The 26,330-nt window shown below is 43.0% G+C and overlaps 1 protein-coding gene across 2 annotated transcripts in view; it reads right to left on the bottom strand.

Annotated features, from left to right (window-relative positions):
* The window catches only part of RAB3B (RAB3B, member RAS oncogene family), a 227,814-nt gene that overhangs the window by 149,015 nt on the left and 52,469 nt on the right, over window positions 1–26,330 (bottom strand). The window contains exon 1 of one of the 2 annotated variants that reach the window (XM_073593538.1): window positions 17,156–17,467. The exons of the other annotated variant lie outside the window; for it this stretch is intronic. The gene's annotated coding sequence lies outside the window, so the exon portion shown is untranslated. Of the gene's footprint in view, window positions 1–17,155; window positions 17,468–26,330 lie in introns of those variants that run through there. 2 annotated transcript variants of the gene reach the window in all.

Genomic DNA, 26,330 nt, shown 5'->3' with positions numbered 1-26,330 from the left:
TGAAATGGTCTATTGCAAAGTGGAAAACTGTTCTGTGGCCAGAGGAATCAAAATTTGACAACCATGAATGCTGCATCCTCCGGACTAAAGTAGTAAGGAACCTTCTTGCTTGTTATCAGTGTTCAGTTCAAAAGCCTGCATCTCCGACTGCATGGAGGTGCAATAGTGTGTATGGAATGGGTAGCTTGTACATCTGGAGATTCACCATCAATGCTGAAAGATATATCCAGGTTTTAGAGTAGCATATGCTTTCATCCAGATGACATCTTTTTCAGGGAAGGCCCTGGATATTGTTGAGCAGGACAATGCTAAACCGCATACTGCATCTATTACAACAGCATGACTTCGTAGTAGAAGAGTCCGGGTGCTTAACCTCCCTGGCGGTATTCCCGAGTGTGGCTTGGGGTGGAATTTCAGAACCAAAAGCGGTAACCCGAGCCAGACTCTGGATCGTATCGCATGATCCAGGAAGAGCTTACTTACCTTGTTCCCTGGATCCTGCGATGTCTCCCCACAGTGTGAGCGGCTCGTCCTCCGCTCGATTCATCATGGAGCCGGGCTCCGTTCCCTGAGAGCGCTGCGATGCACGGGGAAGGAGAACGGCGCCAAATTCAAAAATTTAAACACCCACAATACATACAGTACACTGTAATCTTACAGATTACATTACTGTATGAAATAGTTTCACATCCCTTTTGTTCCTAGTGGTTTCTCCAGTGCCCTGCATGCAGTTTTATATTATAAAAATGTTCTTTCTGCCTGGTAACTGGAGATTGTCCATAGCAACCAAAACCATTCCTTTACATCAAAAGGGGTTACCAGCTAGAAAACAGCGATAATAAATTAGAATCACTTGCAGAATTGAGCGATTGTGATTTGTGGGGAGATCCGTCATCAAACACTGAAAAGTGATGACAGTGACAATTCTGCAACTGAGCAAATTTCAGTGTTTTTAATTTGATTATATTATTGAATACTTTTTATTATTATTATATTATTATTTGGTATAATTATTTATAGTTATTTATTATATTATAATTTATGATTTCATGTTTCAAACTTTATCATACCCGGGATGTCTACTAGACTCTTGTTTGGACAGATTTAAGTGAGTTATTCCTAAGAATTACAGGCCTGTAATATGAAACGCCAAATTTCCATGCAAAATAATGGTACCACTTTCAGCATCAAAAATATGAAATAATCATACCGCCAGGGAGGTTAACTGGCCTGTCTGCAGTCCAGACCTTTCACCAATAGAAAATATTTGACACATCTTGAAATGAAAAATACAACAAAGACCCAGGACTGTTGAGCAGTTAGAATTCTATATCAGGCAAAAATGGGATAGCATTCTTCTCCCAAAACTCCAGCAACTGGTCTCCTCAGTTCCCAGATGTTTAAAAGAAGGGTGTTAAAAGAGGGGATGCTACACCGTGCTAAACATGGCCTTGTCCCAACTTTTTTCAGACGTGTTGATCTCAATTTCAAAATGACCGTTTTTTTTTTCCTTAAAAAAAAAAAAAAAAAAAAAAAAAAGGTACATTTTCTCAGTTTAAACGTTTGATATGTTTTCTAATTTCTATTGTGAATAAAATATGGGTTTATGAGATTTGCAAATCATTGTATTCTGTTTTTATGTAGATTTTACACAGCGTGCTGAACAGGGACCATACAACTTGTGTTTACTAAGGTTCATAATACAAATTGAAGAAGCATCTGATGCATTTGAACTATCCATCTACACTGGAGATCAAAATTAGAGAACAATTTATGAACACTTGATTTTTTTCAGAAATAATGTAATCTTCATTGCTTAACATTTGATGGACTTTTTGGTGTCGCTGTACCATGCTAATAGAACAAGGTTTTTCAAAATAACCAATATACTTCAACAAAAAAAACCAAAACTTTATTTTGTAGAAAAACGCAATGATGAAAATTAGAGAACAGCAATGATTGTAGCACGGAGAAAGATTACAACTAACATTTCTGAAGGTTACAAAACTCAATTAGTAGGAAGTCTACAGGCCCTTGCCTTTTTTGTTTTTTGTTTTCAGTTTACAAACGATTTTATTATTGTAAAAAGTCATAATTCAGTACAAATATATATTAAAAAAAAAAAAATAGGTATTTCAAATATAAAGCATGTGTACATATAGAGAAGTTTAAATAAATTAAGGATCGTAACAATACAACAGAGGAACAATGAGAATGAAATATATTGTGCGTTATCTATAGGGTTGTATATTTTTTATTATAGCATTCTCTTTATAATGACATTTGGAATAAGAATATATGAAGAAATATTAAGGTGATGATATGTCCCAGGGGGTCCATTTAAGAAAAAAAAAACGTGCATGGTGTCAAAAAGTGTATGGTGGATGTGCTCCGAGAGCTTTATTTGTTCCATTCTGTTTATCACCTGAGGCCATGGAACAGTTGTTGAACGCCAATTAAAAGCTATTGTCCAATGAATGTAATTGAACAAGGTGTGTATCAATCTATTGCTGTATGTAGGTAAATCTGGTGGAGATGCAAACAATAAACACTTCTGAGGGGTGAGGGAAATTGTTTTACCCGTTATCTGTTCAGTTTTGGTAGCTGCTTGTTGCTATAAAGGTTTCAGAACTTTGCAGTTCCAAAAAGTGAGTAAAAGTACTTTGATCTGGACATCCCCTGAAGCATGTGGGTGAAGCAGATGGGTAAAATGAGTTACATTTATATGGGGTTAGATACCATCTGGTATGCAGCTTGATGGCGGTTTCTTTGACTGATATTGCCCGGATACATTTTAATAGGTTCTGTATCGTGGTGTTCCAATCTGATATTGAAAAAGATTAGTCCAAGTCGATTTCCCATTGAAGCTTTGGTTAAGATTTTTCTGAGAGGGAGAATTCATTTAAACAATGATATAAATGTGAGAGATCAATCCCCTATGTCTTTGTGAGGAAATACATATTTGCTCAAATTGAGAGTAAGGAGTTTGTAGAGTTAGGGAATAGAATTTGTGATAGAATTCTTCTATTTGAGCATATTGTGGTAATTCTGATAGTGGGAGATTATGTACTGCACGTAGTTCAATGAAAGAGCAAAATTTATTATCTGAGATTTTAAAGTAGTGAGGTTATATAATTTCCATATAGAGAAAGGGGTTAAAAGCAGGGGGAAAATTAGGATCACCTAGGAAGGATGCTAGGGGTGGGGCTGTAGATACTACAGGCATGGGCGTCCACAGAACTTTTTTCAGGGGAGGGCATCGTTTTAGGGTCACCCATGCGCCGCCCCTTTTCGACAATGTCATTATCACATTATCATGGTCAGAGACTGCAGATGTAGTACAGTCCCTAGGATAAATAATAAATAATGGCCTATAGGCTCTCTTTACCAGACCCAGCAAAACAACAGCAGTGATCCTTCTGGCTGGACGATCGCTCACTCTGGGCTCCCCGGGAGAGACTCTGGTCAGTAGTGTAGCATGTCTGTACCCTGGCAGTGGCTCAGTCTCTCTCTCTCTAGTGGCGCTGGGCAGCGTGGCTCTCTCTGGTGGCGCTGGGCAGCGTGGCTCTCACTCTCTTTGGTGGCGCTGGGCAGCATGGCGCTCTCTCTCTGGTGGTGCTGGGCAGGGTGGCTCCCTCTCTCTCTCTGGTGGCGCTGGGCAGCATGGCTCTCTCTCTCTCTCTGGTGGTGCTGGGCAGCATGGCTCTCTCTCTCTTGGCTGTAGCTTCCTCCCTGTGGAAAATGGAGCCGCCAATCTTCAGGACTACATGTCCCATGATGCTCTCCTCTCCTAGTCTCCTTTGATTGGCCCTCAGTTATGGGCAATGGGGAAGGAACGGAGTGCCCGCAGTCACACTACTGGGGGGGATTGACAGCCCTTTGATGGTGTTACCTGACTTTACGTTTTTTTTTTCACTATATTTAGCTGGTTTCTAAGGAGGGTGCCGGGAAGCCGGCCGCCGCGTCCTTGACAACCGATGAGTGATTAGCTGTCATTCCCCGCTGAATGTAAAAAAAAAAAAAAGGAAGAGGAGTTGCCAACTAAAAAAAAATAAAATAAAAATAAATAAAGCAGCGTGGGGTAACCCCCCCCCCAGGTCCATACCAGGTCCTCGGGTCTAGTATATATTCGGAGGGGACCCCCCATGCCAATTTTATTTTTAAAAATGGCGTTGGGTCCCCCCCAAAATCCATACCAGACCCTTATGAGCATGCAGCCCGGCAGGTCAGGAAAGGGAGGGGAGGAACGAGCAGGGGGGCTCTGCATTTGAATTCACTCTGCCATGTAGCTTTATCAGAGGCCCAACTCCTGCAGCAGAAAACATCCCCCAAACCACGACTCATCCCCCTCCATCCTTCACTGGCTTCTTTACACACTTTGAGTTCAGTCTTTCCCCAGTTTAAACGACGAACATAATGTATCCCATCGGAAGCAAATTAATTAAACTTGCTTTCATCGCTAAAGTGAACTTTGGACCAGTTCGTCTCTGTCCACACAACATGCTCCTCAGCAAAGGTTAGTCTAGCCTTTTGATTATTTCTGCTAATGAGAGGTTTGATCACTGCAGAGCGGGCTTTCAGTCCAAAGTCTCTTAAACGGGGAGACACTGTATGATGAGACAGATCCTTACTCTGTTCAGCACTGAACTGGCGAGCAATCACAGCTGCAGTGTTGAACTGATTGCCCATTGAGATTCTCCGCATTATCCTGTCCTCTCTTACATTTGTCTTTCGTGGACGACCAGCCTTCTTGGGGGATTTGAATGAGTTTGTGACGTTGGAAAGATGCAATATTCTAGAAAATACAGATTTGGATTGACAAACTTCTCTTGCTATGGCGGAAAGGGTCATCCCTTTGGCCTTCATCTGGACAACCTGCTGCTGAAGAGTTTCAGTCACTTTACAACAACTCCACAGCTTGCAAAGTCAGTGAAAACTGGAAAGTTAGAGCCCTTTTACACTGAAAGCACCCAGGCGTAGGCGGTAAAGTGGCGCTATTCGGCCGCTAGCGGGGGTTAAAACAAGGGTTAAAACCACCCGCAAAATGCCGCTGCAGCGGCGGTTTACTGGCGGCACTGCCCATTAATTTCAATGGGCAGGGGCGTTATAGGAGCGGTGTATTCACCGCTCCTATAGCGCTGCAAAGAAGCTGCTTGCAGGACTTTTAGTGATGCCCTGCCAGCGCAGTGCACCAGTGTGAAAGCACTCGGGCTTTCACACTGGGTTTGCAGCTGAGGCTTTTTTCAGGAGCTATTTTTAGCGCTAAAGCGCCTGAAAAATGCCTCCAGTGTGAAAGTGGTCTTAGGCTGCCCGTTAAAAGGGGTTGTAAAAGGTTTTTTTGTTTTTTTTTTTAAATAACAAACATGGTATACTTGCCTCCTCTGTGCAAGGGTTTTGCACAGATTGGCCCCGATCCTTCTCTTCTGGGGTCCCCCAGCTGTGCTCCTGGTTCCTCCCCACATTGAGTGCCCCCTCGGGGACCTGCATTCTATGGGGGCACCCGTGCAGGTGCGCTCCCGAATCCTGCTGCTGCATCCATTTACACAGACAGCAGGACTTGGCCCCGCCCCCCATGTCACTGGATTTGATTGACCGCAGCGGGAGCCAGTGGCTGCTGCTATCAATCTTTCCAATGAGGACCCGAGACAGGGGCTGGAGCTGCTGTGCTCGTTCTCGTCGCTGGAACGATTGGGTTCAGGTAAGTAAAAGAGGGGCTCTGGGGGGTGCTGCACTACAGAAGGTTTTTCACTTTAATGCATAGAATGCATAGAGTGCCAGATTAACACCAATAACTGGGAGGTATCGGAAAGTGTTCTCTAATTTTGATCAATGTTCTTTTCTCAGATCTCATTGCATTTTTTTTATTCTGTGCTTCAAAATATATGTAACTCATGAAATATGCTTAACCACTTAAGCCCCGTCCCACTTCGCTGGCCAAAGACCAGAGCACTTTTTGCGATTTGGCACTGCGTCGTTTTAACTGACAATTGCGCGGTCGTGCGACGTGGCTCCCAAACAAAATTGACGTCCTTTTTTTCCCCACAAATAGAGCTTTCTTTTGGTGGTATTTGATCACCTCTGCGCTTTTTATTTTTTGCGCTATAAACAAAAATAGAGCGACAATATTGATTTTTTTGCTATAATAAATATCCCCCAAAAAATATATAAAAAAAACAGTTTTTTTTCTCAGTTTAGGCCGATACGTATTCTTCTACATATTTTTGGGAAAAAAAAAAAAAAAATCGCAATAAGCATTTATTGATTGGTTTGCGCAAAAGTTATAGCGTCCACAAAATAGGGGATAGTTTTATGGCATTTTTATTAATAATTGTTTTTTAATTAGTAATAGCGGTGATCTGCGATTTTTATTGTGACTGCGACATTATGGTGGACACATTTTTGGGACCACTGTCATTTTTACAGTGATCAGTGCGATTAAATTGCACTGATTACTGTAAAAATGACACTGGCACTGAAGGGGTTAACCACTAGGGTGCTAGGGAAGGGTTAAGTGTGTCCTGGGGAGTGATTCTAACTGTGAGGGGGAGGGGCTGTGCGTGACACATCACTGATCATAGCTCCTGATCACAGGGATTGTCACACGTTGTCACTAGGCAGAACGGGGAGATGCTTGTTTACATTAGCATCTCCCTGTTCTTCCTCTCCGTGAGACGATCATGGGTATCTGTTCGCGGGACCCGCGGTCGGACTCACGGAGCTCGCTCGCGCGCCGGCGCGCACGCGATGGCATGGCAGCAAATTTAAAGGTACGTACAGGTACGCTCCTTTTGCCTGTCCGTGCCATTCTGCCGACGTACATCGGCATGCGCCGGTCGCTATGTGGTTAACAAAACTGCTCTTTTACTCCTGTTTAGATCATTTCAAATAGGACGAAGCAGTGACCTCGAAATTTTGGAAATTGCAGGTTGTTCTCTAATTTTGATCTTCAGTGTATATTGCCAGTATCCCAGAGACCGACACAAGATTGCCTTTTTCTGCATCTACAAATCAAAGTCTAAAGAAATAATACAAAAACAAGTAAGAAAACAAACTCACTTGACTGTACACGAGGCACAGAGGGATTCATAATTACTTTTAATGCCAGCATGTCTGAAATGTATTATGAAATCTGCAAACTTCCAGGTCACTTCCAGCACACACACTTCACTTCAAGCCTTTGATTAGCGGTATTTAGACACAATAAATAATGAGACGCAATTCATTTGAGAAATGTTACTTTCCGAAATGTTGGAGAGTGCAATTTCTACAGAGTATTTCATTATTGCAGTATATAAAAGCATCACCTGTTTATCACTTTGAAGTACTGGTATATACAACCTTTAAATCCCCCATGCTGTTTACTCATTAACTGACGTCAGCCATTCACCAACACGCTCACCTTGTAGACTTCTAAGTTAACTATTTTAGCCCCACATTCAATGAATGTAGGAATATACATTATATATATATATATATATATATATATATACATACATACATACACACACACACACTACAGTAACAAGCGTAAACCTCATGTGGCAATTTCCTCTGAGATTACACATATAAGAAACAAGGAAGGAGGAGGACAGACAAGTGCCTGTGTGGCATCAGGACAGAGTTAGATGAATGCAACAAGTGTACCTGATTAACCACTTCAGCTCCAGAAGATTTACCCCCCCCCCCATCATGACCAGGCCATTTTTTTTTTTGCGATAGGGCACTGCACTACTATAACTGACAATTGTACCCAAATAAAATTCATGTCCATTTCCCACAAAAAGAGCTTTCTTTTGGCGGTATTTGATCACCTCTACGGTTTTTATTTTTTTGCGCTATAAACAAAAAAAGACAATTTTTGAAGAAAAAAACAATATTTTTTTTACTCTCTGCTATAAAACATATCCAATAAGAAAAAAAAATGTAAAAAAAAAAAAAAAAAAATCGAATTTCTTCATCAATTTAGGCTAATATGTATCCAGCTACAAATTTTTGGTAAAAAAAAAAATCCCAATAAGCGTATATTGATTGGTTTGCACAAAAGTTACATCGTCTACAAACTATGCGATATAGTTATTTTATTTTATTTTTTTACTAGTAATGGTGGCAATCAGCAACTTATAGTGGGACTGCCATATTGTAGCAAAAAAGCGGACACTAACTGACACTTTTTGGGAACCAGTGACACTAATACAGTGATCAGTGCTAAAAAAGATTTGCACTGTCACTGTACTAATGACACTGACTGCAAAGGGGTTAACATCAGGGGCGATTAAAGGGTTAACTGTGTGCCTAGCCAGTGTTTTATTACAGTGGGGGAGGTGCTTTTACCAGGGGAAGACATGGATCCATGTCCCTGCTTTGCAGGAACATAGGATCCATGCCTTCCCTCCCGTCAGAACGGCAATCTGTCTTGTTTACATAGGCAGGCTGCCATGCTGCCTCTATAGGATGATCGGCAGGTGCCAGCAGACAGTGTTCGCGGTACCCACTGATCGGCTCCCGCTGCATATAATCACAGCGGGAGCAATGTGCCAGCGGCGCGCATTCGCACCTCCTACCTGGGAGTGCAGGATGGCAGATAGATAGATAGATAGATAGATAGATAGATAGATAGATAGATAGATAGATAGATAGATAGATAGATAGATAGATAGATAGATAGACACAATCCTGCGCACAGCATCCACCCTGCAGTAGTAAAACTGCTAAAGGGCGGTCGGCAAGTGGTTAATAAAGCGTGTCTATGGTCAAATTGTGAAATCATGCATTAATTTCCACATTGTGTTTTGATTATTTCTTGCCTACTCTCATTATTCTGAAGGATCTTGAAGTTTGTAAACGTACATTGTGAAGATCTCCAAAGCATTTACTTCCTTGAATTCTGTGACTCATAGTCAGTGTGAGAAGGCACTGCTGTGTTACACACTTCTTAAATACAGAGGTGCTGAGAGGAGGAGATTCAGGAGGCGAAGTCAGTATAGGAATCACTGCTTTCGGACAGCATGGTACCATGGGATATGTAGTTCTTCGACTAAGTTTACACTAGCTTCAAAAGCAGGCATTTCATTAAGCATTTTTGAAGCTCCATGAATGCCTGTCAAAATTGTATGAATTGCAATGCCCAGTGTTGTTCACATGGTCGCATTACCAGTGCTTCCCAAATATTTCTATTGATGTAAATGTAAATGTGCCTCAACCATGCTGCAAATGTGCCACAAATGCCTCTATGGCGTTTACAACATATTTGAGATGTGTTTAGAAAGCGTTACTAACTCTAGATTATGAAACTGGGATTAGGTTACGTTTGTTCAAGAGTTCATGACCGAGAAGGTTAAGATACCCAGATTAATATGTTGATATGGATGATATGATATTGTTGAATAAATTAGCTTTACCTTGTAGGATAGGAATGAATTGCTATTATTATTAACATATGTATGTTATAATGTTTGGAGCCTTTATTTCTTCCTCTTTAATAAAGAATAAATAATAAAGAAAGCATTACTAGCCAAGATGATAATGCAAAAGTCTACACAATAGAAAACTAACACGGGGGGGAGGTCTGGCAAACGTTTTTTTAACGTGACGCAAACATGTCAAAAATACACCAGAAACATGCCTTCAACGCATCTTGACGCATTGGGTGTGGTTAATGGGCACTCATATTTCCTACATGTCTTAATGAACCCTTAGGAGTTGAAAGTAAACAGCAGAGGAAAAGCTGCAAAGCATATAAGGAATCCAGGAAGCTGTGAAGACGGCCAGCAGACAAGCATAACTTACAACATGAAAGGAGATTTTTCAAGTACCTTTATACTGGATTGTCAAAATAACTATTGTTTGTATTGTTATTACAATGCTGGTTCAAAATTAAAGTATATACTGTGACTATAGAATTCCATTAAAGGAGAAGTATGGCCAAAGTATTGGATATGGATCACAGGAGTACAGTTTGTTCTGCACTCCTGTGACCCGTTTTCAGCTGACAGCTGGCTAAAGCCCACTTTTGGCTGATGTCACTCAGCCAGTCCAGGGTCAGGAAAGATCCCAATCATATGGTCAAGGATCCACCCAGAAGCCTGGACCAGCCAACTCATCCTCTCAGCGATCCGTTGAGAGACTGAGCCAACCCCTCCCGCCCCCTCCACAGCCCAGCGCTCCAGTGAGCACTGGAGAGGAGAGCAGAGAGCCACTGACTGACAGTCACCACTCTCTACTAAGAGCGGAGGGGGGAACTGAGTGATCAGCGGTGTTTGATCGCTCAGTTCTCACTGCAGAACCCGTGGGGGACAGATGCAGGATCAAATCAATGCTGCATCCACCTAGAGGAGTATAAATGTTTTTTTTGGTTTTTTTTTTTTTTTTTAATCCTGAACTTTCCTTTTAAATATATTTAGTAGTGAATCTGTCATTAGGCAAAACCATAAGAACCAGAGTTTTAGGCTGGGTTCTCACCAATGCGCATTGGATGCAGGTTCCCCGCATCCAATTCGCAATAGCAGCAGATTTTGACCGGCTCAATATGGAGCTGGTTCACAAATCTCTGCTGCGGCTCCAGTGCAAATTTGCACAGGAGCCCTGTGCGTCTTTTGGTCCATTTCAGGTCTGAAGTCAGCCAAAAATTTGGGCTGAAATCGGACCTGAAACAGTGAACCAGGATGCACCGGACCCCTACTGGGAGACGCATGCGGCGATGGTGTGAACCCAGCCCTAATGGAATAGGAGGTATGGTAAGGGACTGTGTCAATGGCATTTTGATGGCATCAGAACTGCCTCTCTCTTTATACAAGTCCATAAGGAATGCAAAAGCAGCTGGAAGCAGACTGATGCAGCTTAGGAAGTGGATAAAATGCAGGTCAGAAGACTACCAACTGCAGATAAAATAAACCTGTTAAGGAACCCCTGATTGATCTGAGAAATGTCACAATCTGATCTTAAATGTATCTGAAAGCAAGCTGCATTTGCACATTGACCTTGAGGCACTGTCACACAACATCCACCGAGCTAAACCGAGTTCCAACACACAGCAAGAGGAGTTTCCTAGAACATCAGCATTTACATAGGATTTACATATCTCCTATGTAAATGCTGACATTTCTCAAAGTCATCACCATCAGGACCCGTTGGAAGAGAAATAAGGTAACTGCCATTGCTGTCTAGTTCATGACTTAAAAAAAAAAAGTATGCAGCCAGTAAAGTCAGGACATGACTCACTTAAAGCAGGATGGCAAGATCAAAACGTAGACCTTTTGATCTTTGATTTGGACCTTGGACCTTTGTTCAAAGCTTTGACCTTTGATATGGGCTTTGAACCTTTAATTGGACTTTTGATCTTTGATTAGGACCATAGACTTTTGATCAAAACTTGGACCATTGCCAATGGCGACTCTCATATCGCTATCATGAAAGCTTCACTTTATCGTAACCCTGTAAATATAATCAGACAACATATTAACAGCAGGTGTCTGCATACATTCCTTTGATGTTTAATCTGAAAACCAGAGAGAGTTTAATTTAATGTAATCTTGAAGCTCAAACAACTTAGTTCTGGCAACCCCAGTGCCACTCTGAACTAAAAAGAGGTTTGCATGCCTCTTGTCTCTCTACCTGGTGTTAAGCCCAATTCTCATACTTACCCAGCCAGCCAATCCAGTGATGTCCTGCTATGATCCATCATGCCTCTGTCACATGGCTGTGTCCTGTTCTGCCATCTTCATTGCTGACATCATCAGGTGCTGGCTGCCTCTTCCTGGTTCAGGCAGCCCGGCCCTCCCCGAAGACATACAGCCGGGTCCGCCTTTCAACGGCCCACTGTATAGAACCTGAAGTATCCTGGGATACATGATGTGCATATCCCGAGAGGCTTCAGAACAGATAAGACACCATTCTCATCTAGACAAGATTGGCGGATAAGGGGGGGAAAGGGCAGACTAAAAAAAGAAAAAATATTTTGTTACATTGTTTAGGAGGAAGGGGGGGCTGCAATAATGTCTAATTCTTCCACTGAGTTAAGGTCAGCTTTAAAAGCAAAGTTCCAGATCAACCAGTGAACTGCAGTTGACCAGGAAGCGTTGCAAATGTGATAAAAACTTAGAAAGCCCGTTCAGTTCTCCAAAATCTCAGTGCATAGCAGTCATAATTCACAGAGCTCCACACATGTTCATTGGGTGGTCTGGTTCCTGATGCCTGTACTGGCAAGAGGGGTGACTGCTGCACCACAGATATAGATGATTGATAAACTAAAGCTCCAATCAGGTTGGCCTAATTTGACAGGAATATCCCTGTAAGTGCATAACACCAGTTAAACATCATGTACACTGTATACAATGCTGAAAAAAATAAAATAAAAAGACAAAATATATTGAGGCTAAGTGGTGAACTATAATGTGCTGTATCTTATCTTGAACAAGATAGTGGATGACCACACTAAAGTAAAAAAAAGACTTCTTTATTGGTACACATCCATTAAAAACATTACAATAGAAGTCTCAATTTTCCTGCTGTATTGGCTTTAATGGATTTGTACCAATAAAGAAGTCTTTTGTTACTGGAGTTCGGTCTTCCACATATAGTGTTTATTACTATCTCAGCAATTAACTGGATGTGCACCCGTTGCCGTGCGGACATGATGGACCAGCCTGGAGCGGTAGTGTATTGATTTTGTCTGAATTGTATCTTGCTTATCACAACCAGCCTGTGGGCAGAGATACTGGTGTAAATAGAGGAGTCTCGACTTCCCTATTCCACAATGTGATCTACTTCCAAGTCCAGGGGCTATTACATACACATATTCACATTGAGAACACACCTTAGTCTATGCAAATACTGACTTTCAGAAAGTCACAGCCTGCAGAAAACCTTCAGAGGCTCCAACTAACCGTGCCTCTTAGACAAATACTTCTTTGCGCAGTACAGGTACACTTTTAATTGATCTTATATTTGTTCTGCAGCTGTAAGTCTGTAGTACACATTCATCTCATTACTTCCAATAATGGCCAGGGCAACCACTTTTTTTTAATCACAGAGGAGCCCTTAAAATCATGTTCAGGTCTCAGGGAACCCCTGCTAAAATAAGTTCATTGGGGATCGTTGGGAAAATTCCCCTTACGTTGGTCGCCAGTGAAATGACACCTGTAACATACATTAAAACGGGCAGCCGCTAGCAAGAATCCGTAGATTGTTGGCAGCGGTTCTAAAGGCTGCATGCGTACAGTGTGTGCGAACAGCAACAGCTGTCAGATTTGTATTCTGTACAAACCAATGGCTGGTGTCGCGTGTAGTCACTCATCTGAGGGGGTTGCATGCAAATAGAGGCTCTGACTGACCCTGGACACGTTTCTGCGGAGCTTCTTGCTGCACATAAAGTGGTTTCAGCTAATCAGCCAGTTTGTATGCGGCCATAGCACAAAGTGTATTAGCGTCCATAGGCTGCATTTCGCAATCTCTGAACGCAGCAAACTATTAGGCCCCCATTGCCTGTGTGAATGTAACCTTACAATGGTAGTCAGAATGGCTGTCATGCTCATCAGGGATGAGCTCAAGCATGTTCAGAGTCCGAACATGCATGAGCTATCCCACCAGGAAGCCATCACTGTGGACAGCCAATCATATGTGGTGGAACCATTCCCCGCCCTTTGTGTATGTGCGGCTGTGGGGAGAGGAATGCACCAGACGCTTATATTTGGCTGTCCGCAGTGACATCTTCCTGGTGGGATAGCTCATGTGAGTTCGGACTTGTGTCTTAACCCATCCATAATGCTCATGGCTTTGCCAAGTGGTATTGGCCCTGAGACTATTCAGGCATCATCAGATGAGAGGCCAATCAGCCACAGCTCAAAGAACCCCTAAGGCCCCTTTCACACAGGCGCTCCGATCATTTCCGCCTGTCAGTTTTTCAGGCGGACCTGATCAGACGCTCCATGCCCCTTTATGGAGCGGCGGTGTCATGTCCGCTGACATCCGCCGATATCCGTGCCGATCCTGTCCATGAAATCCAGACGGATGGAAACCCCTATATTCCATGCATCTGGAGAATTGGATGAAAATTGACAGGCGGTCCGTTTTCATCCGATCTCCATAGAGGACAGCAGGGCTTTGACAGGTCCGTCTCCACACAGTGAGCGGAGACAGGCCTGTCATCTGCATGCTCAGCGGGGAGCGGGGGAATCGATCCCTGCTGAGCAAAGTGGAGTCCGTACATGGACAAGACAGTGTGAAAGGGCCCCAACACCCTCAGCAGCCATTCTCAACCAGGATTCTGTGGAACCATAATGTTCCTCCAGAGGTTTCTAGTGGTTCCTTGAGCTGTGGCTCATTGCCCTCCCATTTGATGGCGCCTACATAGTTCTGGGGCCAATGCCAGTTGGCAGAGCCAGCAACATGGCACCAATAATCTTTTCAGCTGCCTGTAAGAGTGGAAAATTGGACCACCCCTGTAAGGGGGGTAGTCTCATTGACCACCAAACGTATGCACAATTATCCCACTGATCCCTGGTAATTTGGTTTTAGCAGAGGATCCCCCAAGAACTAAAAGCTTTACATTTTAAAGGTTCCCCTGGGGCAAAAAGGTTGAGAAAGGCTGCTCTGGAGGAAATCTGGTCGAGAATGTCTGGACTACATTAATTAATAGCAGGGTTGCCAACTGTCATGAAATTTAAGGACGGTTTGTAAAATCCATGTTTTATACATCTGTCCATAAATACCGGGCATTCACGCACAGATGTAAAAATCACAGATTTTACAAACTGTCCGTAAATTTAATGACGGTTGGCAACCCTGATTAATGACTTATATACATACATGAACTGTGTTAGAACAGCAAAGCAACATAAGTAGCATGAACAGAGCCACATTCCAAACAAATTTACAATAATTAGTATAGCAATATCCAGTGATGGGAGTAAGTCACACATGTGCAAGTCACAAGCAAGTGTCAAGTCTTAACCTTCAAGTCACAAGCAAGTCCCAAGTTACTATGGCAAAAAGCAAGCAAGTCAAGTCAAGTCCCTGCTAGAAGTCAAGCAAGTCAAGTCAAGTCATTTATTTTGGTCAAGTCACAAATTAAGTCAAAATACTGATCTACCCCGAAGCTGGGACTTGGGGGGAGCTTTCTTTTGTGGGGGGGGGGGGGGGGGGCGGCTTTTGCCTAGGCCAAGACACAGCACTGGTGGTGCCAAGTCATTGCAAGTCAAATAGCCCAAGTCAAGTCGCAAGTCATTAGTGACAAGTCAAAGTCAAGTCGAGTCATTTATTTAATTTTCTCAAGCAAGTCGCAAGTCCTCAAACAGGTGACTCGAGTCTGACTCGAGTCAAGTCATGTGACTCGAGTCCCCCACCTCTGGCAATATCAATTTAAAATCATTATGTCAGGGATACCAAACATGTTACAATCTGACCAACAAAATTCTGTAGATTTACCAAAACAATGTAATACGAGGCAGATCTCTATAGGTCTAAAAGAAATGTTACAATCAGATTGTAATGTGTGTGGTGAGCTTAACAGAACACCTTTGTGATGTATCAAGATAGACTAAGCAAACTCCTTCTTCCATAATTACATAGTTGGTGAGGTTGAAAAAGTCCATCAATTCCAACCTGTGTTATTTGCTTATATGTTAACCACTTCAATACCTTAGGGCGTCATGTGACGTCCTTGACTTTGTGAGGGGATATCTGAATGATGCCTGTAGCTACAGGCATCATTCAGATATCATTATTTGCAGGCAGTGATTCTGTGCACAATAAGAACGATCATAGCGGCAGTTCCACCAACTGATTGTTCTTATAGGCGACTGGAGGGGATGCCCCCCCTTTCCCGCTGCCATCCGGTGCTTCTCTGGGTTTTCCCGTGCCATCGGGGGGGGCCCGGAGAAAAAGAATCGGACGGCGCCGAATGACGACGATAGCGATTTCAGATGGTCACCAGTCATCTCTATGACTGATGGAGGCCCAGGTGCGACGTTATGATGTCACGCCCGGGTTCCCAGAAGTAAACAAAGCCGCGACTGCGGCTGTCAGCATGAGATCGTTGATTTTTTTTCACGAGCTCATGCTTTCCGGCCTGGAGGAGAGATGCGGGGTCTTATTGACCCCGCATCTCTCCATAAAGAGGACCTGTCACAATAGATTCCTATTACAAGGGATGTTTACATTCCTTGTAATAGGAATAAAAGTAATCAAAAAAAAAAAAAAATTTTTTTTTACAAAGTTTAAAAATAAAAAAATTAATTAAAATAAAAGAAAAAAAAATTTAAATTTAAAACGCCCCTGTCCCCGGTAGCTCGCGTTCAGAAGCAAACGCACATGTAAGTCCCACCCACATATGTAAACGCCGTTCAAACCACACATGTGAGGAATCGCTGTGTGCGTTAGAGCGTGTGCAACAATTCTAGCACTAGACCTCCTCTGTAACTCTAAACTGGTAACCTGTAAAAATGTTCAAAGCGTCGCCTATGGAGATTTTTAAGTACCGAAGTTTGGCGCCATTCCACGAGTGTGCGCAATTTCAAAGCATGGCATGTTAGGTATCTATTTACTCGGCATAACATCATCTTTCACATTATACAAAAATAAATAAATAATTAAAAAAATAAAAAAATCGGGCTAACTTTACTGTTTTGTTATTTTTTAATTCATGAAACCGTTTTTTTTTTTCCAAAAAAAAGGCGTTTGAAAAATTATTGCGCAAATACCATGCAAGATAAAAAGTTGCAATGACCGCCATTTTATTCCCTAGGGTGTCTGCTAAAAAAAAAAAAAAAAACATATATAATGTTTGGGGGTTCTGAGTAATTTTCTAGCAAAAAAGATGATGATTTTTACATGTAGGAGAGAAGTGCCAGAATAGGCCCGGTACTGAAGTGGTTAATAGTACATTGTATACCCCTGTAAGTTGTGGTCCTCAAGGTGCCCATCTAATAGTTTTTTGAAATGATCGATGGTGATACCAATGCTTGTGGAAGAGAATTCCATATCTTATGCACTGTGCAGGTAAATGATCAGTAAATAGAAAAGCAAAGTTTTTAACAAAGATCAATGGAATAAAGCAGGATGCAGGATTTGGGGACCTGCGAAGCACCTGCAGAACAGTATGTGCCTGCTGGGGGTTGTAGTTCCCCAGCAGCTATTACAGGTTGTCTGAAAACTTTCTTACCTTGGTCTCCTGGGAGCCTTCTTGTGGATGCTATTTTGCTGAGAGGCACGGTCTGTCTTCCTCTGAGCCCACCTTGGTGTGAAATGAAATCCCCCCCTCTAGTCTTGTCTATGTGACCCTACTGTAATGCTGCCAGCTCCAGCTCTCCCTGCAAGCAGTCAGATCCCAGCCTCCTAGTGATCAGCCCTGGTCATATCTCGTACACAACTTTCCATTCTCTCTCTTCTGGTTTAAATCCCCTTTCATATAATCAGCTCAGGTTTACAAGGAGCAAACCCTTGCAGGCGTGGCCAGCTGTCATGACGTCAGAAGGGTGTATCTAAGCCACCCAGTTCTGCATCCCAGGGGGAGAGCTGGCATTAACCCTGTCTGTACAAGGTGCATGCTACAGAGGCTTAGGAAGGAGCTGCTGCCACTGCCAGAATGATTGCTCCTTGTGCTAAATGTAATAAAGAAAAAAAAATCTGTTTTACATTTCTTGTGGCCATAGCCACTGATATTACACATCATGCATGGAACTAGCTTTTTTAAGGGTCACCATAGTCGTTACAATCTGACCATACAATCTTTGTACAATCGACGGTTCATTTACCAAAATGACATAATATAAGGACCTACCTTATCTATCCAATCACTTTGTATCCAATCAGGCAGACCCTTGTACTACATAGCTGATGATGGTAGGTATCAAGGAGATTGTAAAATCAGATTGTTAATGTGGCGAGCTTAAGGACACATTTACACTTGCAGTTTAGGGGCAGTAAACCCCTGCTGTTGAGCCACATTTTTACCGCCCCTCAACCACTCCCCCTTTAACCGCGAAAGCAGTGACCGGGGGTGTGTATATGCTGCAGCCACAATGTCTTGCTTGGTGGCCATGGCAAGAATGATACCCCCTCATTGGGGGTGCATTGCAATTGGCATGCATGATGTATGCAGTTGCAGGGAAGTAGTCTAGCCATTAGTGGGGGGGGGTAACACAGGCGGGGAGGAGGTGATACAACACCTCCTCACCGCCTGTCAAATACTGTCCGAAGAGTGATGCAAACGTGGATCGTTCTTCAGGAAGCAAAGCAAGTGTAAACAAGCCCTAAAAGTATACATACACTATTCAGCCCCACCCCCGTTCACATTGGAGCAATTTGTCATACGATTTAACAGGTCACAACGCATGACAAGTCACATCCTATTGCCGGCAATGACAGTGTTTGCGGTGCTGCATTGATTTCAAAAAGTAGTACATGCACTACTTTTGGTGATTTCGGGTCAGGTGCGACTTCAATAGACATCTGTGCATGAAGCACAGATGTCTTCAAAGTCGCACCAGAAGTGCGGCTTTAAATTAGCGTGATTTCAGATGAAGTCGCACGATTTCAATGCTGCAGCCAATGAAAACGGGGGGGTCTACCTGATTGTACAATCCCGTTTAGATCTACCAGCAACTATAGAGCCTTCCTGACTTATTACAAATGCAATTAATTGTTTAGGGTTGTGTTCATATTACATCATTTTTGTATGTCTAAAGCTTACCACACTTGTCACAATCTGGTTGTACAATCTCCATTGGACCTACCAACAACTATGTAGTGCAAGGGCTTGTCTGATTGTCCATCTCCCCCCCCCCCCCCCCCCCCTCCGGTGCCACATTTTGCAATGGTACTGTTCCACACTTTCGGGAGACAGGACCGCGCCCCCCCTCCTCCTTCCTCCGCCGCCGGACCAATTAGAAAGTGTAGAGCGCTTCGTGCATGCGCAGTAGGGAACCTGCTGTGAACCTTCACTGCCGGGTTCTCTTTTCAGGAATGGTGATTGTGGGCTCCCTGGACAGGTAAGTCTCCATATAGACCTCCTCTTTAAGTGAAAATTTAAAGTCAGCAGCTACAAAACTGTATTAATAAACAGCCACTCACCTGTCCCAGGATCAGGGTGGATAAAAATCGATGACTTTTTAAAAGGAAAAAAAAAAATCTTTTTTTTTTTATTTAAATCTTATTTTTTTTTTTTTTATCAAATTTAATTTAATAAAATGCTTTTGGAGTAAAAATCTGCTCCCTCCACATCCTCATGCTTCCTCCATTGATGGCACTGGCTTGACGCACTCTGATGCTCTGAGATGGCGGGTCGGCAAGCCCAGATCACGATCAACAGGTTGCTGACCTCGAGCATGTGCTTCCCTGTTTTGAGGTTGAGGGCCAAATCAGAGGGTCTGCGAGCCACAGGTTGAGCACCCCCGATCTATGTTAATACATAATATAATTTCCAAAATGCTACTGATACAGCTAATTGTAATAAACTGGATACATATGAAATACCGTATTTATCGGCGTATAACACGCACTTTTTTCCCCTTAAAATCAGGGGGAAATCGCGGGTGCGTGTTATATGCCGATCCCCTGCGATCCTGACCTGTCAGATCTAAAAAATCGCCGACCGCGATTTGAAAATGGCGCCGCCGGCACCGAAATACACAGTGCCGGTCCTCGGCTCTTCTCGGCCACTTTCGGTTTCACTCGAGCGCCGTCCGAACCTAGCCGAGTGTACTCGGCTAGGTTCGGATAGCTCCGTTCACCGTCACGCCCATCCCGAGTGGAGCTGAAAGTGAACGAGAGCCGCCGAGAAGAGCCGAGGACCGGCTCTGTGTATTTCGGCGCCGGCGGCGCCATTTTCAAATCGCGGTCGGCGATTTTGAAGCTCAGCGAGCTGTAAGGCTGGACTGGGGCAAGGCTGGACTGGGGCAAGGCTGCAATGGACACTGGGGAAGGCTGCACTGACATGGCTGCACTGGTAAGGCTGTACTGGGGCAAGGCTGCACTGAGAAGGCTGCAATGATGGGCATTTAAATGTAAGTTTTTTTCCCTTCAACTTCCCTCCTAAAAGTTTTTTTTTCCTTAAAATTCCTTCCTAAATTGGGGTGCGTGTTATACGCCGGTGCGTGTTATACGCCAATAAATACGGTATTTGATCTTTCTGGGCAGTCTAATTTTGTCATGAAGATGTGTCTGTAAAAAGTTTGATATGCTTCATTTTTTTGAGCTGTAGGGCTCTTTCACACAGGTGGCTGGGGGGTGGTAAAAACAGGTAGCTACGCCATAGTTTTACAACCCCCAGCCACCCACCGCAATTCTAACATTACTGTACACATACACTTTGCAGCCACGGCATTTTTAACTTGGGCTGCAGAGATTGACAGGCAGCACCACCCATTGAGGTCAATGAGGCCACACTGCAACTAAGCGCCAAACGCTTGGCTCGCATGAGGCGCAGTCCCGAAATGTAAAATTGCTGTTCGCATTTTAAAAAAATAAAGTCCTAATTGTTGGAGATGTGGGGATTCCAAAAAATACTCCCTACCATAATATTTTGGTTATGGGATTATCCCTTACAGATGACCCTACTGCATGCCTTTTACATATTATGCCCTGTACACACGATCGGACATTCTGACAACAAAACCGTGGATTTTTTCAGACGGATGTTGGCTCAAACTTGTCTTGCATACACACGGTCACACAAATGTTGTCGGAAATTCCGAACGTCAAGAAAACGGTGACGTACAACACCTATGACAGGACTATAAAAAGGAAGTTCAATAGCCAGTGCGCCACCCTTTGGGCTCCTTCTGCTAATCTCGTGTTAGTAGAAGTTTGCTGAGAGACTGAGCTCTTCAGTTTGAACTTGTGGGTTCGTATCTGTTGTTCAGTGCAGAAAGATATATGAATGCAGCGCTAAACACAAATTCAAATATTAGCTACCACAATACATATTAGTGACATATATGTGACAACCAATCCTTCAACGTGATGGAATAACAACCATATTTGAGAAAAAGAGGGAGGGGTAAACCTCATTGAGTGAAAATAATGTTCATAATCAAATAAATGTCCATCAATTTAAACAGCATATTCTCTCCAGTGTCAAAAAGAGAGAGCGTGTATCGTAGGTGCACTTTAAATCACATGAGTGGTCTTCATATATTAGGAATCCACAGGTAAAAATGGAAAGAGCAAATACGCTTACCAGAAAAGGTGGACACGTTCGCCGTATGGCTAGGTGTCATTCAGGCTTGTGGATCCACCGATCCAGATAGGTGCTTGCGAAGAAGCGTATGTGGCAGGTTCAAATGGTTCCTTTTGAAGCGACCGTGGACAGCCTGGGGGACTTCTGATGTTCAAGGTATAGATAAGATCACCTTCCCAGCAAATGGATGACTGGAAAGTGTGGCTTTCACTAAGCCAGTGTGGGGACATAAAAGGAAGGGAGAAGACTCCACATAGTGCATGAATCAATAAAAACGGGTTTATTGTAAACCAAAAAAATGAACAGGTACAAATATGAACAGCAACTGCGATGGGTAGAAAAGTGATCACAAATGGAATAAAACAGCGTGGTACCAGAGGACAGATGGCTTTGTTCTTCAATGCGTTTTGTCAGCTCGTTCCTGTCTTTCAGGGCGTTCTATCTATTAGTTCGTATCTGTTTTCCAGTGCATTCTTGTCCGCTCGTTTCTGATTTTCAGATCGTTCTTCTCAGGTTCTTTCTGATTTTCAGTGCGTTCTGTTAGTTTGTTCTGACCAGCCGACTGTTTTCTAGCCATGTTGTGGGTACATACTCATGGTAGAGTATGTGCTGTGCAAGGGCTTGGTGTTGGAGTTCTTGCTTTGACCCAAGTCCAGTCCATGAACAGGGCGAGGAGGAGTTCATGGACGAAGAATTGGTTGCTCTAACATGACCAATTCTCGCACATGCCTTTGTTGTGGGAGATCCGGGAGAATAATCCTGATGATTTCAGGAATTATCTCCAGATGACGGACCCCGTTTTTCACCATCTGTTGGCTTTGCTGTCCCCTTATATTATGAAGCAGGACACCTGCATGCGGCAAGCCATCACTCCTGAGCAGAGGCTTGTCGCCACCTTGTGGTACTTGGCGACAGGAAGAAGTCTGCAGGACATCAAGTTCTCGAATGGAATCTCCCCCCAGGCTCTGGGAATCAATATTCCAGAGACCTGTTCTGCCATTTTATAAGGTAAGGTAAGTTTTCTCCTTTAACATCACATTCTATGTATTTAATGTTTGCTAATGTATTGTATTTATTTCATCATTCCATTGATCTGTATGTGTTTGTTTTTCTTTTTCCTTTCCCTCAGAGATTTTTTGTTTTGTTTTAACATTTTACCTTCTGCTAAAACTTTTGTGAATCAGTACTGCTTGGACCTTGAAGAAGGGGACACACCCCGAATGCTCGTCCATGAAAAATTATATGTTAGTGCAAATAAAAAAAGTATCACGGACAGTACTCAATTTTCTCTTTCATCATTCCCTAATTACCATGACTGTAATATGCTGCAAATGTCCCCTTTGTCCTCATGCATGTTGGAGGCTTTTATTGCTCCTTTTTTGTCCTTCATGCATATTTGCCTTCACTAACCTCCCCAGCATGCTATCCTGGGCCCATACACACCTAGCCTAGTCACTTAACAATATATTTTTTCACCTCCATTGTAGTGCTTTACCCTAAACACCCCCTAAAATGTGTACAAATAATATTTTTGTCATTAAATTTATGCATAGTGCAAGAGGCTTTTTTTTGGGGGGGGGGGGCAAACTCATTTGGAACCTCCCCTCCCCAACCGCTAGGTCAGCTGATACCAATACTCTATCTGCTGACTTTGCCAAAAACATACACACTACTTCTTTTGTGGTTAGATTTATGGATGAATTCACCAAAGCATGTAGTGCAAGTGCCTGCCTGAATACTTTCAAATGGTACTGTTTAAAGTTTTGTTCTCCCAATATCTTGATAGGTAATTGCAGAATCTAAAAATGTGCTTCAATTTGTACAGTGTGTATTCATATTTTTGTATTATGACACTTCTTACCTGTCCAGTGGGCTACCAATAATGTAAGTAAGGAGGGGCTGGCCAAAGTAACACACATTATTTATGTATTCAGCTCTCAATGAAGTGGAGAGGGTTACCTGTCCAAAACACCCCCCCCCCCACCATAAAATTTTTACAATGGGCCATCAGAGGGGGTGAGGAATCTGATAAGTGTACCTTATACTTTTGATTTTAAATACTCCTTAAAATAAATGTTATACTTATGTTGGCCAAGAATGTTTGTGTCTATTTTTTTTTCTTGTTTGACTCCACAGTTTCCTTCAAACCCACAGGAATGGCAGACTGTGGCCTCCCAGTTTGCCCAGCAGTGGGACTTTCCTAACTGCAGAAGGGCAATCGATGGGAAGCACGTCCACATTGTCCTACCCCCCAACTCGGGGTCATACTATTATAATTAAAAAGGGTTTAATAGTATTGTGCTGTTGGCGGTGGTGTCGGTGACATACGATTTCCTGTATGTGGACGTGGGGAAAAATGGCCGGATGTCGGATGGTGGAGTCATCGCCCAGACGGAGTTCTTCCAACGTCTCCAGAATGGCAGCTTGGGCTTGCCACCTCCGGAAGACAACGTGGCTGGTCTCCCGTTTGTGTTCATCGCTGATGAAGCGTTCGAGCTGGGTGATCACCTGATGCGGCCTTTCCCCATGAAGACCCTCACCCCGGACCAGAGGGTTTTTAATTATCGGCTGGCAAGAGCCAGAAGAGTCGCGGAGAATGCGTTTGGAATAATGGCCAGCCGGTTCCACGTATTTCTGAGAGCAATCCATATGGCAGAATATATACTGAATCATATTGTTCTTGCCTGTTGCATTCTCCACAATTTCCTACGGAAAAATGCTTCAAACTATGTGGCCTCAGTGGGGACTGAGACCAGGTACAAAATCCAAATCCAACTACCTTGACCACAATTGAACCTGGCCGTCCTGGCTGGCCCTCCTAAAGTGCCCGCGAAGTTAGACAGAAGTATGTTGGCTACTTTGCGGGTAGGGGGGCAATTGATATGCCAGCCAATGTGTGAAACATTTTTAAAATATTTTTTTTAGTATGAACCAAACTCATATTTTATTTGATTTACTGCTTGTGTTTCTTTTAGCTGTTTCCTAGGTTCTCCAATGGCCTTTTTTTTGGCCATTTTCTTCAATAGTGCAAACGTAATTTATTTGATACATGAGGTGACAATCTCTCCTTCAGCTTACTATTAATGTTGTGGGTCTGCTACACACACATTGTTTTTGTTGTTAATGTATGTAATGCATTAATGATAAAAATAATCATCCTTTTCAGCTCCATGAATGAATTGCTTTAAGTCCTAAAAAGTGGCGTGATTGGGGCAAATTTTAGAACACTGTAGCAGTTATTTACTAAAGGCAAATCCACTTTGCACTACAAGTGCACTGCAAGTGCACTTGAAAGTGCACTGAAACTGCACTGAAAGTGCACTTGTAGTGCAAAGTGGAGTTTCCTTTAGTAAATAACCCCATTGTCACTGTAAACTACACCAACTTACTCCAAAAACTGGTATTGAGCATTGAAAGAAGAAGCCACACATTGTTGAGTATAAAACATTTTACTCCGTGCACATTCACATGTGCGTTAGAAAAGGATTTTTTAACAAACCAACATCTTTGGTGTATAACATTTTTACGGTTGACAGTAGAAATCCTTTTTTTAGTTAAACAGGCATGTTTAAAACCATAACATACACAACTCAGGAACTTACAAAGATCAACTTTGATAAATTGAAGGCAATATGTGACAATTAGTATGTCATAGCTGTGTTGATCTTGCCTTCGTCAGATGGGGCGATGTCACCCCTGTAAAAGCCAAATTTTGAAGATGCACACAAATTGGGAGTCAAAATGTGGATTTCCCTCCTGATCCCATGCCTAATGTCAACATGTGCTAGCTCCCATCATGAGGGATCAATGGACGTGTTTCGGGGTGCAACACCTTCCTCTCATCTACTTTAGTTGCGAGGAAGGGGTTGCACCCACAAAACACGTACATTGATATCCCGTGATGGCAGATAGCACATGTTGACACACTGTGTGCATCTTCAAAATTTGGCATTCAAATTACGTTAAAACATTTTTAAAATTAAAAAATATAACGACAAACTGTAAAAAGTTTTGGGTGTTTTATATTCTGCCTAAAACATCAATTATGTTGTTCAATCTTTTTTCAACATTATTGATGTTTTCCTTTATCTTCTCTAATTCCCGATTGCACACCATGATCTCCCCGATGAGGATCTGTGCACTTGCACCGGTGAAATTAGTTTCTTCTTCCACAACATCAACATCACCTAAAAATAAAAAAACACACCATGTATTATAAATATGCAGGCATACATCTATTACCTGAAGCTGTGGTCTCAGACACTGACTTGTTGTGGTCATTATTTCGCCCACTTCATGAACCTCTCCTCCCTCCACATCTTCTTTATGGTGTGTGGGGATTTCCCCTTCTTCATGAGTAGTGGGGTTCGTGGTGTCCTCAGATGTCCTGAGTCTTTTCTCCCCTATGTGAATAATAAAAAGGTATACTTAGTACACAGATATTTGAGGCAATAAATAGGAATATGAAACATTGCTTGGAAGTGTTGTACAATTGTCTGTTTTGGCAGAGTTCCAAGCTGAAAACATGTTTTTTTTTTTCCCCTTCTAAAGCTGGAATACTTTCCTTTTTTGTTATTAAAGTTTTACAGATGGACAGTATCTAGTATCCACTGGAGCACCTGCTGACACGTACCTTGGAGGAGAGCCTGACGTGCACAGGGAGACCTCTCGTACGGCTCTGGTTCAGGGATCACTGGAGTGGGAACAGTGACCCTCGGAGCACAGCAGAGTAGGAGAGCCTGCAGGGTCCGCTTGACTGAAGATGAAGTCAGCTTGGCAGAGACAGGAACAGGCTTGATTGCTGCGGATGCAGGAACGCTGAGAAGTAGAAGGCAGGTGCGCACAGATGCAGGACTTGTAGGCAGAATCTCACATATGCAGGACTTGTAGGCAGATGCACACAGATGCAGGACTTGTAGGCAGATGCACACGGATGCAAGACTTGTAGGCAGATGCACACGGATGCAAGACTTGTAGGCAGATGCACACGGATGCAGGACTTGTAGGCAGATGCACACGGATGCAGGACTGGTAGGCAGATGCACACAGATGCAGGACTTGTAGGCAGATACACATGGATGCAGGACTGGTAGGCAGATGCACACAGATGCAGGACTTGTAGGCAGATGCACACGGATGCAGGACTGGTAGGCAAGCG

Source organism: Aquarana catesbeiana, linkage group LG07, assembly GCF_042186555.1.
Source record: "Aquarana catesbeiana isolate 2022-GZ linkage group LG07, ASM4218655v1, whole genome shotgun sequence".
In the NCBI taxonomy this organism is placed as follows: domain Eukaryota; kingdom Metazoa; phylum Chordata; class Amphibia; order Anura; family Ranidae; genus Aquarana; species Aquarana catesbeiana.
This window is presented reverse-complemented; position numbering and strand designations above follow the sequence as displayed.